The sequence below is a fragment of the Elgaria multicarinata genome, chromosome 5, assembly GCF_023053635.1.
Source record: "Elgaria multicarinata webbii isolate HBS135686 ecotype San Diego chromosome 5, rElgMul1.1.pri, whole genome shotgun sequence".
Taxonomy (NCBI): domain Eukaryota; kingdom Metazoa; phylum Chordata; class Lepidosauria; order Squamata; family Anguidae; genus Elgaria; species Elgaria multicarinata.
The window spans coordinates 33165907-33180888 of NC_086175.1; positions in this window are offsets into that span (position 1 = coordinate 33165907).

Sequence of the window (14982 nt, forward strand, 5' to 3'; positions counted from 1 at the left end):
CCTTTTGCTACCAGATATACATTGAATTTCCTTTGATGGCATGACTGGGTTTACTGTCAGCCAGTGTAGCATTTACTTAAATGGGGAAAATATTGCATCATTCGAGCCAAGGCTTTTCTTGTATGCACCTTTGATGTAGCAGTCCTTGAAAGTACTGACATTTTCTGGCAATATATGATCAATACAGACAGTTAAAGGCACATAGCACTTCATACACAATAATGGGCATGTTCAGACAATATGCTAAGCCATGGTTAGTCTGATAACCCTTTTGCAGCAAATGGTAAATGAGAATGTTTAAACCATGGTTATGTAGCCACTCTGGTTAGGACTGGTTCATATGACATGCTAAGCCATGGTTCACACGACACACTAAGCCATAATGTTTAGCTCAAAATGCTTAACTCCCATGGCTTAGCATGGCATCTGAACAGGGTCATTGGGTTTGAACCAGACCTAGTCATACTTAGAGTAGACCCACTGAAATGTTAGTCATGAGTATAGTGTATACCAGGGGTGTTGAACCTCAGGCCCAGGGACCGAACCTGGCCTTCGGATTTCCTAGAGACCCACACACTCTTTCCCAAATTACCAGTTGCTTCCTGCTTTTCTCCCAACCACTTTAAGTGATCATATGGAAAGGAGGACAGGGCTGCTGCATCTTTAATAGTTGTATAGAAAAGGGAATTTCACAGCAGGTGTCATTTGTATGCATGCAGCACCTGGTGAAATTCCTTCTTCATCACAACAGTTAAAGCTGCAGGAACCCTGCCCTCTTGACCAGATACAAAAGAGGCTTAGTTACTTGAAGTAAGAGCTTTAAGCTACAATATGATAATATATATATATATATATATATATATATATATATATATATATATATATATATATTCTCCCACCTCCTTTGCCTTTGGCCCGGCCCACCACAGGAATGTGGCCCCCTAGAGCTTCTCAGAAATTTAATTCAGCCCTCGGGGCTGAAAAAGGCTCGACACCCCTGTGTAGAAGGAATGTCAACAGAAGCAACTCATCTCAGCCCTGCATGACAAACTGCACCTATAAAAATCCATCTTCTACACAACTATATAAGCTGTAGGAATCCCTCACATGTAGTGGTCACACTTTACATATTTCCACCTGGGAATTGCTCCTCGAAAACCGAAGCAGGAATTTTTTTTCTTTATGTTTTGCACTAATGGCTGAAGATGGCCAAAGGCCATATTTCCAACAAATTGTATCCCCTCCAGAGATCCAGTGTGGTGCACTGGTTAGAGTGTTGGACTAGGATTCAGAGGATCTAAGTTCTAGTGCCTCTCAGCCACGAAGCTCACTGGGTGACTTTGGGCCAGTCACTGACACTTGGCCTATCCTACCTCACAGGGTTGTTGTGAGGCCAAAATGGAGAGGAGGCAGCCCATGTAAGCTGCTTTGGGTTATAAATTTAATTAAATAAATACTGGCTGGCTAGTCAATCAATATGACACAGATGCCTCATGGGCACTGCAATTTATTTCTCTTTAATTGAATATTTCTACTTCTCAATGAAGATTGACAGAAGGATTCCGTTTATGCCAGGACCTCCTTGAGATGAACACAAGAACCCTTTTTTCAGTGGAGGAAATACAACAGTGAAAACCATCATCAGTGCCTCTGAACACGTGCAAAGTAATCACATACACACACAAAATCCCACAGGAAGCATTCGTGCATCTGGCATCAAGGACAGGCCTTCCTGAACTCAGGATATGGCTTCCAGACAGCCTTTAACTCTTGCTCTTCTTTTAGAAATATAAATATTTGCAATGGTTGTCATATTGTTGTCATGCATTTAAAGTTGTTATACTTGAAAAAGCATTTGAGGAGAATTTGAAATTTACATTGATTACTGGCCTGTGTTTTTGCTTTTCTGATATTTCTAAACTGACCAGCCTTGCTCAATCAGTGGATTCGAAACTGGAGGTATCAATGCTGGTATTTCTGAGTAAAAATATTAATTCTTCTCTTCTTCCTGAAAATCATAGGATAGTATTTGGCTATGTACAGCAACTATCATTTACATATCCTAGATGACCAGTGTTTAAATCATAGTTATGTAGGGTGACCATATGAAAATGAGGACAAGACTCCTATACCTTTAACAGTTGTATTGAAAAGGGAATTTCAGCAGGTATCATTTGTATGCATGCAGCACCTGATGGAATTCCATCTTCATCACAACAGTTAAAGCTGCAGGAGCTATACTAGAGTGACCAAATACAAAAGAGGGCCAGGCTCCTGCAGCTTTAACTGCTGTGATGAAGAGGTAATTTCACCAGGTGCTGCATGCATACAAATGACACCTGCTGAAATTCCCTTTTCTATACTACTTTTAAAGATATAGGAGCCCTGTCCTCCTTTCCATATGGTCACCCTATAGTTATGCAGCCACCATGGTTAGGAATAGTTCACGTGACATGCTAAGTAATGATTTACATTATTATTATTATTATTATTATTATTATTATTATTATTATTATTATATTTATTTGTATCCCATCTTTTGCCCAATACTGGGCTTCAAGGCGGACAATGACACACTAAGCCATAATATTTAGATCAAAATGCTTAACTATCATGGCTTAGCATGTCATTTGAACAGGGTCAATCCCCAAACCACATTGAAGATTGTAAAATGCTATATAAATGTAATATTTAATTAATTAATTAATTAATTGCAACTTTTTTATCCTGCTCCCCAACCAAAAAGACTCCAGAGCAGTTTATACACTATCAATAAAAGCAAGGCTGCCCCTGCCTGCAGGCTTAATCTAAAAAGACACGATGCAAAAAGAAAAAGGGAAGGTGGTGGGGGAGCAAGCCGTCTTTCAGCGGGGTTGGTGGAATGGCCCTGCTTCCCATCTCCCTCTACTGCAGCCTGCTGGAATATTATTCTTTAGTAGAATTGATGGCAGTAAAATTGACGTAATGTATATTTGTAGAGAAGATATGCTCCAGCTTGTTGGTCCTCTGCCAGTTTAGCTGTAGGGCCATGCCTGCTAATATCAGCAAAGGTGTTGTTGCACAGAGACCTAGGTTGCAGCCAGAGGTCATGCAACCCTTTTTCTGAACAGTTATTGGCCCTGCCACATCTGTAAATGATTTTTCTGTTTTGTTTGATACATCTGCATTGTGGTCCTTCCTCTCTAGGAGGGAACACTATGCAGACCATGAGCTTGGTTGCTACTAGTCCTGATGGCTAAGTGCAACCCCAGTATCAGAGGCAGTAAGCCTATATACACTAGTTGTTGGGGAACATGGGTGGGAGGGTGCTGTTGCACCATGTCCTGCTTGAGATTCCCTGGTCGACAGCTGGTTGGCCACTGTGTGAACAGAGTGCTGGACTAGATGGACCGTTGGTCTGATCCATCAGGGCTCTTCTTATGATCAATGGCTGTTTAGGATGGCCAAGTGAGAAAGAAGACAAAGCTCCTGCACCTTTAATAGTGTGTAGAAGAGGGGATTTATGCAGGTGTTGCTTGTCATGCAAATTCCCTCTTCTACATCACAGCTATTTATGTGCAGGAGGAACCCTGTCCTGTATTTCACTTTGGCTACCCAAATGTGTGTTTGTCTCTGTGCTCTAAAAAATAAAAAGATCACCATTCTACATTAAGGTGACCCAAAGACTGCAAGGTGAGAAACAGAATACTGCAGGTTGAATAAATTATTGAAATTAAGCAGATTGATGTGAGTCCTCTTGTATTGCATGATTTATCCTGCAAGGTTTATGTATTTTTGCCTAATTTATTCTGTTTGTGCTGGTCAGAGAGATGTGATAAAAGAGCTAAAGTATGCGGCAATCAATTTATTTATTTTTTATTTATTTATTTATTTATTACATTTTTATACCGCCCAATAGCCGAAGCTCTCTGGGCGGTTCACAAAAATTAAAACCACAGTAAAACACCCACTTCAATCAATGCCTGGTGAAGTCTCCAAAGCTAGAAGAGTTGTTGGAAATCTTATTTTTCAGCAACACCATAGGCTTGGGATATATGACCAGGCATTGCCACAGGCATTCAAACTAATCTCAGCAACAATAAGGTCTAGAAAGTTGCATTTTTCACAAAATGAAATCTGAGATTTTCAGGAAACTCTCCTCTTGGGTTCAAACCACATTTTACAGCTTTGCTGCACTCCCAGAAAGTATAGCATAACACAACCCTAAACATAAAGTGTCCAGGTGTCCTACTTTAAAGAGGACAGTCCTCTATCTGAAGGTGCCCTCTGTTTGAAGAGGAGTCCACTTCAAGTCTTGTTGGAAGTCAAAGGACCATCAGGAGGGAGTGCAGGGAGGGGCCTTGAAGTTGCCCATCGACAGGCAGCACCTGGACAGCAGACTAAGCAAGCCCACGGGTCAGTCTTCTTCAGTATGGTGAGATATGTTGTAATTCTATTTAAATTATAGTTATTATTTCTAAATTTGCATACACACACACACACATTATTGGTGTCCCCTTTTGGCGTTTTTGCTTTTTTGGCATTGCCTGACCCATTAGTCATATATTAAGTCCCATAGGCCCAGATTCCATATCTGGGTTAGCTTGCAGAAGCCATTGCAAGAAAACTGCTAATGAGCACAAGTGAGGGGCCATTTTACACAATACAACAGCCCACGATGAGGATGACACATGTGTAGGTCACATGCAGCTGCCATTTTGCATATTCAGCCCCCACTTGGGGTTTGTCATGTCAAGTGAATCCAGTAAATTTGAGTTAAACAACCCTCGCATAACCTCAGAACAGAATATGGGTCTGTTAAACTCCCCTTGCATAGCCCACATTTGCCAGGTTCTCATGACGTGAAAACCCCTGAGTGGGGGGTTAGATACGCAAAGTGGCACCCATGGACCCCTTGATGATTGTGGGTTAAATAACCCATGGTAAGCCGCAGCATGTTGTACAAACCAGGTCAATGTTTGACACACACTGTGCTAGCATGATACTTGATAGAAGCCAAAACATAAAAGCATGGTGGCTCTTTAGCTGACCTGACCATTTGCTTAAATAAGCACCAGATGACAGATGCTTTTTACTTTGCCTCTAATGTGGATTAGTCTAGCAGACAATGTGGAGAATGCTGAATCCCCTTTCCTCTTACTTGCCAATACAATCCCACTAATTCCATTATTCGGGGAACATAACCCAGCATTAGTTAGACGAGTTTGGAAAACAAGTGAAACGAGACACGGCCTACCTCCCAAAGTCATCTGCCAGGAATTTCTGATGTAGCTGACCACAATGGAACATTCCGTAGAATTAATGTAATAAATTGATTGCATGTCAGATGAAACTCAAAACTAATCTGGATTTAAATTATGCCATTAGTCTGGCTCTGAAAGACTAATGCTGACTTGAGCCCCCCATTAAAGAGGGGAGAAGGAGAAAGAAGGAAATGCTGCAATTAGATAGAAAACAGACATACAACATAGTTAACCTAAGCTCACATGTGCAGGGATTGGGCTCAAGAGGGCCTATTTTCCATTTCCACACCATGTGTATTATTAAATATTGTTGTAGTTTTAATTTTTGTAAACTGCCCGGAGAGCTTTGGCTATTGGGTGGTACAAAAAAGCAATAAATGAATGAAAATGAAATGTATCCACAAAATTATTATGGTGACCTGCACATCTGAGCAGACATTGCATATCCACATTAACCCTTCCTGGTCAGGTGAGATGGAAAGTGAGATGAGCGTGTTGGAAGCATGCGCAGCCCTCTTAATTTCTGAAAAGGCCTATCACACTGCTTTCACACACACACACCAAAGAGTAGAAGAGGAGAACTATGCTCTATTGAGTCCTATTGTGATACCACATGTGGGCATTACATTCATGCCTGTATGCATCATGCCCCAATTTAATATTAATCCTATAAGAAACATTCACTCAAGTTCTTCCAAGCTGACCATGTGTCCCCCTTGCCTAATCTTTCCCCCCGCAAAAAAGGCATATTCACACATGACTTCATACTGCATTCATTTCATGATGAACATTCATGCATGAACTGATCTCTTGTTAGTTGTATGTGCAGCTTTCACAGCCATCTTTTTGCATTAAAGAATAGCTGACATTCAAAACACATCAACACAGGAGGAATCTCAGGGCAGCAGATATCTATAGCTACATCAAGGGTAGGCAACTTGTGGTCCTCCAGATGTTCTGGCCTACAACTCCAATCAGCTCTAGTCAGCATAGTCAATGGTGAAGATGGTGGGAGTTTTAGGCCAAAACATCTGGAGGCCCACTTGAGCTACAGAGGTGAACAGGGCTGGCTTAAGACATTTTGCTGCCTGGGGTGAAGAACAAGATTGTGCCCACTCCTATTCCATGAACAGAAGCCAAACAAACTGGCAGTTGAATCTTCCTTCAGATTTGACAAGCCAACATCCTCCACCGTGCCTGAGGGCAGCAAACTAGTTTAAGTGGTGCAGGGCCAACCACAGACAACACAGCTCTGTCTGTTGCGATCCCTCAGAACCTGCCACCTGAAGCAGTTGCCCTACTCTTCTTAATGGTCAGGTGAACTGTGTTGATGGATGTCCATCATGAAATGAATGCTGCCAACAGCTGGATGTTACAATGTCCTGTCTCTACGTGACATGGCAAGTTTGGCTGTATGTGCAAGATTCCTTAATTTTAAAACCAGGCCATTCCAAACCATTAAAACACACCTAAAAAAAGGCAGCAGCACTATACAAAACTTGCCTTGCTCATTAAGTAGTTAAGGAGTGCATCAAACTTTGGCTTAATGTCACCATGGTAAGATACATGCCTTGTATGTTGTCTTTACAATGCTTCCTTTGTATGATGCCCATAAATGTTTGACAGTCATTAGAAAGTCATCCAAGAAAAGACTTCCCTTCTGTGAACCAGATCCTCGTGGTACCCTTAACAATGGGGTCTCTCACTAATTGACTATGCATTAACAAAAGAATGGTTTCTTTCAAGCTGCATCGCTCCAGGCTTTTTGACAAAAGAACACTGAGGCCTTTTTGTTGTTAGCTCTTCACACTTTATCAACTGACGGTTGTTAGAAAGAAGAGGGTCTATTAAGTCTCTGCCTTTTGTCTTCTTTCCCTCCTTCCCCGCCCCAGTTCATTCAGAGCTTTGTCAAGTTCGGCCAACAAGACAGATGAATCAAAATGTTGGAGGGAGCTACAAGATCACTTCCTAGTTAGGGGAATTAATTAATTTTCGGAACTATAAATACGAAGTACTCCTTCCAACAGTAAACAAACTAACAATGCTTTACCAATGCGAGTCTCAGCATTTGTTATTTGAGCCTCCCCATGGGAAAGAAATAATAGGATAACACCACCATTACCGCCCAAAAAGTTAATTTTCGTTGTAACAAAAAACTACTGCTAGGAAAGATTCACTAAATCAGATAGAAGAGAAATGGAAAGAAGAGCAAAGAAGGGCCCACAACACATTCTAAATTCCCCAAGGAGAGATGACAAGAAAGGAGAAAGCCTGAGAAAGATTTTTTAAAATGGCCTCATAGGCTTTGTACCACTGCACTTGCCTTTGGTGGGATACGGAGACCCCATCCACATTTACCACCACTTCCATGTTGTGAATTAACTGTGCATTCGTCCCTTAAGCATAATCCAGCCTCCTGCATTCCCTCTCAGTCTGGCCTAGGAAAATTCCTGCTGCAGGCCTGCATTAAAGAGGACCATGCCAGGAAGCTGTAGAAATAGGATGGCAACTTACCGATTGCCAAAGAAGAAGAAATGCATCAAACCCAACCCCCTCAAAAAAGAGGACACCAATCTGCATAACTTCTGCATATGCAAATTTATATATATAGGTGCACATTTAGAAATAATAACTATAAAATAAAGAGCATGCCATATATATCACTACAGAGAAGACTGACTAGGTGACCTATGTGCCTGTTCAGGCTGCTGTTCAGAGGCTCTTTGTTGATGGGCCTCTGCTTTGTTTGACTTTAAACTAGATTTGAGCTGGACACTCTTCCGCCTTGAAATGGAAGAACTGTCATCTGCTAGCTCTCCAAACTAGAGGCCTGTTCTCTTTAAATTAGGACATCTGGCCACCCCAGAAACCTGTTAAGTTTGCAACCCCTGTATAGAGCCTGGATTCCATAGGTAAAGTTCAACAGACAATACAATTTGGGTACACGTTTGAATACCGGAACCATGTTGGCCAGGCTACCTACTTGGCTCCTTTTATCTTGCCATCACTCTCCTTCCTTCCTGATGAAAAAGAAATGTTAAAGAAACACATATTTGGTGTCTTTTCTGATGCTATAAATAAGTGCTGCAAGTGACTATCAATTGAAGGGCAATTGCAATCTATGAACCCAAGAAATCGGAAAGGAAAGAGAAGGAGGATGTTGCTTTGTGTCCCCTACTGTGCAAATGTGCAGTGGTAAACAATGATAAATTGAAGCATTGCGAATGAAAATTCTAATTGAGCAGGGAGTTAATACGGAAAAGATGCTGAATTTGGGAAACCAAGGGCAAATGTCTTGTTAGTGTTTAATTAGTATGATAGGTGGATCCATAGTTCCCCCACAGGTCTCATCCTTGAGTTCTGAATTCTGGAGGCGATCTTAATATCTGTGTTCTGTTACCTTCACTGTTGCTTTTCCCGTATAACTTAATTACAATATATGAAAACTTTAACTCCGCTAGAAGCTGAAGTGCCCATGTGGGAATTAATTGTATGAACAAAAGAGAAAAGCTCACAGACAAGCAGCTTTTAACTAGCCTGACTGTATGTCGCACTACACAAAGGGTTTCTTATTTATATTTCTAAGTGCATCAAAAGCTGCAGAACTTTTAACAGTGATGGAGCTGTGCCAAATAGCCATGGCTAAAAAATGGATGAATCAACCTAAATCAGCTAAAGACAAAGACTGGGTTTGCACAGTCACAGTGGGGAAATAAGCCGCAGTGGCTTATTTCCCCACACAAACATGCCAGTCGTATGCTAAGGGAACTTGCCTAATTATCCTCACTGGCAAGGTTAACCATCCCATGCGAGCCCAGGTATCATGGCTTGTTGGAATGGCAGTAACCCTCAATTAAGCCATGGGCTATTGTTGAGCTGCAACTGACTCCCAACAAGCCATGTCAGCCAGGTTTGTATGACACAACAAGCCGTGGTAAGGTGGTCTCCCTGGGCACTCTACGTGGAGTTGCCCTCAAAGATGACTCGGAGGTTGCAGCTAGTGCAAAATGCAGCAACTAGACTGCTCACTGGTACATCTCACAGAGACTGTATAAAACTGGTCTTAAAGGAATTGCAATGGCTGCCTATACACTTCTGGTTGGAAATCAAGGTGTTGGTAATGACATTTAAAGCCCTTAACAGCCTGGGACCTTGATACTGCAGGGAGCACCTCTCACTATAAATGCCTGGCCGAGACTTGAGATCTGTTGGAGGAGCCCTCCTCCGTGTCCCACCAACGTGAGACATATGCTATGGTGGGTCATGGAAGAGGGCTTTCTCTGCTGTGGAATGCCCTCCCCTTGGAGGCCCAACTGGCGATGGCACAGGCTTCATTTCGGCACCAAGTTAAGACATGGCTTTTTAACAAAGCCTTTGATAACTAAATTCAACAAGTCTGTACATAGTTTTAATTGGTTTTACTGTATTTAAATTCTATAGTGGTTTTAACTTATTGTGTTATTTGTTTTTAGCTGTGTATATATTGTTTGTATGATTTTACCTGTATGTCACTCTGAGATCCTTGTGATATAGGGTGGGATATAAATGTTTAAATAAATAAATAAATCCCCACTTTTCACAGCTCACACGGCACATGAAATCAACATACTTCTGGGTTGGGAGGGTGGAGTAGAACCGAACGTTATCAATTTGGCAGGGGCTACTCAACGAATGAGAAAGGCTCGTTTCCTGCCCCTGTCCAGGTTCCCCCTACTACTACATTATTATGAATGGGAAATAACTAATTCACAAATCTGAAGGCTAGAAACAATGCTGTAGTGTTTTTATGAATGACAAAGACAGGCTAGATGCTAGCTCCCCATGAGAGCACTCTACCAGTACAAATAAGCCCTAGTGGAGTTATAGCTCCCACCCCCTTTTCTCCATTTTGCGTACTTTTCCATGAAGAAGGAAAAATTCCAAATTATCCAGTACAGCATCTAAAGGCTCCTTATGAGTGCACCCCAGCACCGCAATTTTGCCCCATTCCAGCAAACTGTCATAGAGTTATAGCTCTCGCCATCTTTTCCCCAGGATCAGAGAAGTGCTGAAGTAACCCAAGCATCAGAAAAGCGAAGTAACGCAAACATCAGAGAAGTGCATAATTATGGAAATGGAGAAGCAAAGTAACAGTGGTGCCAACGACAGTAGTGCCAGTGGAGGAAGGAGCAGCCCCAACCCTTGACCACGTCACAGCCAGGTCACACAGGAACGTTCAGGAGTTAATGTGGAGGAAAGTGGCGAACCACTTGGAAGCTGCTTTAACTGGAAAAAAAATGGAGTAAAATGGCTTTCCAATAATGCAGCTTTTCAGGATGGAAGCTGCTGGTTGGCAGCACTCTGGCCACAATGTCATGTGCCCCAAACAACCTCAAAATGCTCCCAATCAGAAGGAAATCCCCAGTGAAGACAGGCCCGTGGAGAGGCCAGGGATAGAATTGGGGAGTTTCTGCATCCAAAGGATCCCAAATCGGGCGGGGAGAGATTCCTTTGAAACAAATAAGTATTTGCCCAAAAAGAAATCATGGTGAATTGCAGGTTTAAAGATCAAAGTCACCAAAGAGCATTCCCAATGATTATTTATATTTTAAATGTAGACTATAACACTTATAACACGCCAGGTGAAGACCTTTTTATTCTCCCAGCATTTTAGCAGTCTATAAATAAATTTAAACTTGGTGTTTTAAATTTGTAATTTTGCATTGCTGCTGTTTTTATCTGGTTGAGCTTTTATATTGTATTTTATATTATGGTTTTATACTGTTGTTTTATACTTTGAATGATTTTAATTTTTATGAACTGCCCAGAGAGCTCCAGCTATTGGGCGGTATAGAAATGTAATATACACATTAACACATTAATTTCAATTAAATTGCAGTATCCATGTCATCAAGTCTTATTATTATTATGAGTAGGTCCGAAGTCAGAAGGAGAGAATGACCTCTAATAGTACGGAGTCATAAATTTGTCAGGCAGATCCTGTTTATCTCAACATCCTGCACTGTAAAAAAAAGTATGACAGCGAAGACCACAATTTAGTACACATGCACATGAGTTCCTGAAGGTTGCCTGGGGATAATGAGAATTGCAGTCCAGTGTATCTAGAAGGCACCAGGTTGTGGATAGGCTGCTCTACATACTACCGAGGTTTTCCTCCCCATTGCCCAATATTACTTCAACAAAATAGAGACCACATATTTCATAAATTCTGGTAGGTGATGATGGAAAGAATCCAAATAAAGTCTATGCCAAACTACAACAGCTGGTAGGAAAAGAAGGATTTGACATCTCCAATTTAGGACTGTATGTTCTTACCTTGCAGCACAGATGAGACACTAGTTAACAAAAGTGTTCAAATTATACAGGAAATGATTGGGAACCCATAAGGCAATCCACAAGCTCCACCCTCTGACTCACTCCTAATTTAGGCAAATCATGCCCTCTACCTAAAAACATGAGCTAAGGGGGGGAGGGCAGGCCTCTCTGTCTCCCCAATAATTTAAGCACTGGCTTAAAGAGAAATGTGTGAAAGCTCTTACTTTCACAAGTAATCTCTCAAACTGACTCCTTCCAAGACCTACTGCCATCTGCCACCTAGCAGTACCTGCAGCATAAGCAGTCCCAGAGTGAAACTGACAGAAGTCCTACTTAGAGTAAACTCACTGAAAAGAATGTTAGTCATGACTAACATAAGTCCCGTTCATTTCACTGGATCTATTCTATGTAGGACTTACAGTGGATTTTGCCCTAGCATCTCAATTTTGTTCAAATGTCATAAGCATATCTGAGCCATCAGCATATTCTTCTCCATATGTGCACAGTGTTGATAAGGAGCAGGGCAAATGTTTGTTTGCTTGCTTGCTTGCTTGCTTTTTTGTAGGACTAAGTGAGGAACACTCTACTTCCAGATTTATATTGACCAAAATGTGCTGGTCCCTTGATCCAACCTCTATAATGAGAATTTACTTTGACGACTATTAACTCCTCTATCCTAGTCATCTGACTCTGACTCATCTAACAGAAAACATTGGTATGGACTTACTGGACATATACAAACACACACACACACATCTCCTTAGATATTTGAAGATAAATCATAGCCCTGCAAGACTCTACAGGAATCTTTCTCATTTCCTATAAAGTTCCCCTTCTGGGGGGAATACTTAGAATAAATATGACTTTGAACCCTGCCTTACTTGAAGTTCACACATGTAATTTTTGTATATGCTGTAGCCCACAGATTATAAGCCATGCCAAGAAATTTCTGGGCAACCTAAATGGTTCCTTTTGAAAGGTTCCACCAGTAGAAAAATGTATCATCTTCAAACACTGGAATCTCTTGCCAGCTGAAGCATTGACCTATAGCTGAGAAACTTGCTGTACCTGAACCTATAGGGATACCATACAGGCTACTATAGTCCCTGTTCCTTCACTCAACAGTTATTCCCAAGAGAATAATTTGGAATGAGAGCTTATTATTCAGCAGAGAGAGGTGGCCATAAGGCAACTATTTATGCATTGCCAAAAAATAAAAAAGGAAATGTATCCTCCAAAAATGACAAAAGAGGACACCAACTTGCATACCATTTGCATATGCAAATGTATAGCTGCAATTTCAGAAATAACTAATTTTCATAGAAACATAACTTTTTTCACCATAGTGGAGAAGACAGAATAGGTGACCTGTGTACCTCCTCAGTGTGCTGTCCCAGGTGCTGACTGTTGAAGAGAAACTTCAAAGCCCATCCCTGCTCCGCCTCCTTATTTTATTTTTTGAACTTTAAACCAGACTTGGAGTGGAACTTCTTCAAATACAGGACATCCGCTAGCTCTTCAAAATAGAAGATTCTTTAGAGTAGGTCACCTGACCATAGCTGATTTGGGGCTTCACCCTACCCGGTGCCTGTTTACACTTCCCTGTGCCTGTTTGCATTCTCTTTCCCTCCTTATTGTTTACTACAACTTTATTAGATTGTAAGCCTATGCGGCAGGGTCTTGCTATTTACTGTGTAATCTGTACAGCACCATGTACATTGATTGTGCTATATAAATAAATAAATAATAATAATAATAATAGAATGGGCATCAAATTCTTAGATATTTTTAATGTGTTGTTATCATTGTATTTGTTTATTTATTTTACTGCCAGGGATGGGGAGAGGTGCTTGTGAGATTTTCTGCCTGAGGTGCCAAAATAACTTGGCATGCCTTGGGTACTAAGCACTTTAGCTAAGGCTGGGGTGAAGGGGCACCATTTGCTGCTCTACCTCAGGAAGCAAAATGTCTTGAGCCAGCTCTGACCGGACCTCTGTTTCCTCTTCTCCTTTTTTGTTTGTGCCATTTTCCCATTCCCTCTCCCCCATTACTATCCTTTGCTTATTGAAGGAAAGGAAGAGTGAGGCAGTAGTCTGTGGAAGGAATGAGCATGTCCAGATTACTACTAGTGTGCAAACAGTGAATATGATGTATGTTTCTAAGTTAAGGGATTATCTTTTTTAATCTTTTTTTTTTTAAAAAAATTGGTTGCTCTGGTTACATAAGACAAGTGTTACATCATTTATACACACACATATATCTATACATTCCACATCAATTCAGATACAAATTACAAGTTTCTGCCTGGACTGGAAGTTAATTTTCTAATATTACCATCCTCCTATCCACTCCATATGCCTGTATATATCAACAGGGGTGTCCTCCCCTCTTCTTCTTTGTTCACAAAGTCAATAAACTTCCTCCAAACCCTCTCAAATTTATCTTCACTTAATTGTCCTCGCAATGGGTTATTTTAAAATCTTGTAAACTGTCCTGATATATATTTATGGACACAATGCAGTAGGGAGTTGTCCTCTACAAGTCCCAATGAAATTAATAGGAGCTGCGGGATGACCCCTCCATTTGCCTGGGTTAATACTTAGGTCTAGCTAAGGCCTACGTGGCTCTTAGATCTCACTGATCTCAAAAAGTAATCAATTCCATAGATAAGGGGCCACAATAGAGAATGCCCTTCTAATTATATCAAAGACAATCTAGTCTACAAAGGAAGCAGCAGCATGCAACGCAAGTCTTGCACATGTGAATGAACCATTGCCATAGATACAATCACCACATAATCAGTGTCATTTTAATATGTGTCAATATTTTACATGACTCTGTAATGTTTATGACTGGGATAGGTTCCCTTACCAACTCACCTTTGTTATACTATTGCATCAAATCCCCTTCTGGACATTGATTCTGGAATGAATGATTGGATTTAGGCAAGGGTAAACTGCCCAGAGAGCTTTGGCTATGGAGCGGTATGTAATTGCAATAAAATAAATAAATAAGGGTGTGATAGCCATGCATTCCATTGTACTCACACATTGATGTAGCAAAGAGACAGTACAAATCATTTGCAAGGAGATGTGGTACTGTTGATCATAAAACTGAAGACAGATATATAATTCACTCAAAAGCACTAGAACTTTCTCTAAGCAAATTGGTATTGGTCAGGAATAGTAAATTGACCATTAGGCTTTCTAAATTATTTTTTGCAGTTCTCATTTTTATGCCATATGAGCTAAACTTCAGAATGATTCACAAAGTTCTGATTAGGACAGAACAGTTCTATTCTTGCCAATAGCTCAAAGTAAAAGCTGAAACAGCACTCCGAATACATCTTGAATAAATGTTCCAAAAAAAACATGTCCTGGGGGTAATTTCCTATTTGACTAGCAAAGCTATTTTGTTAGCGTCT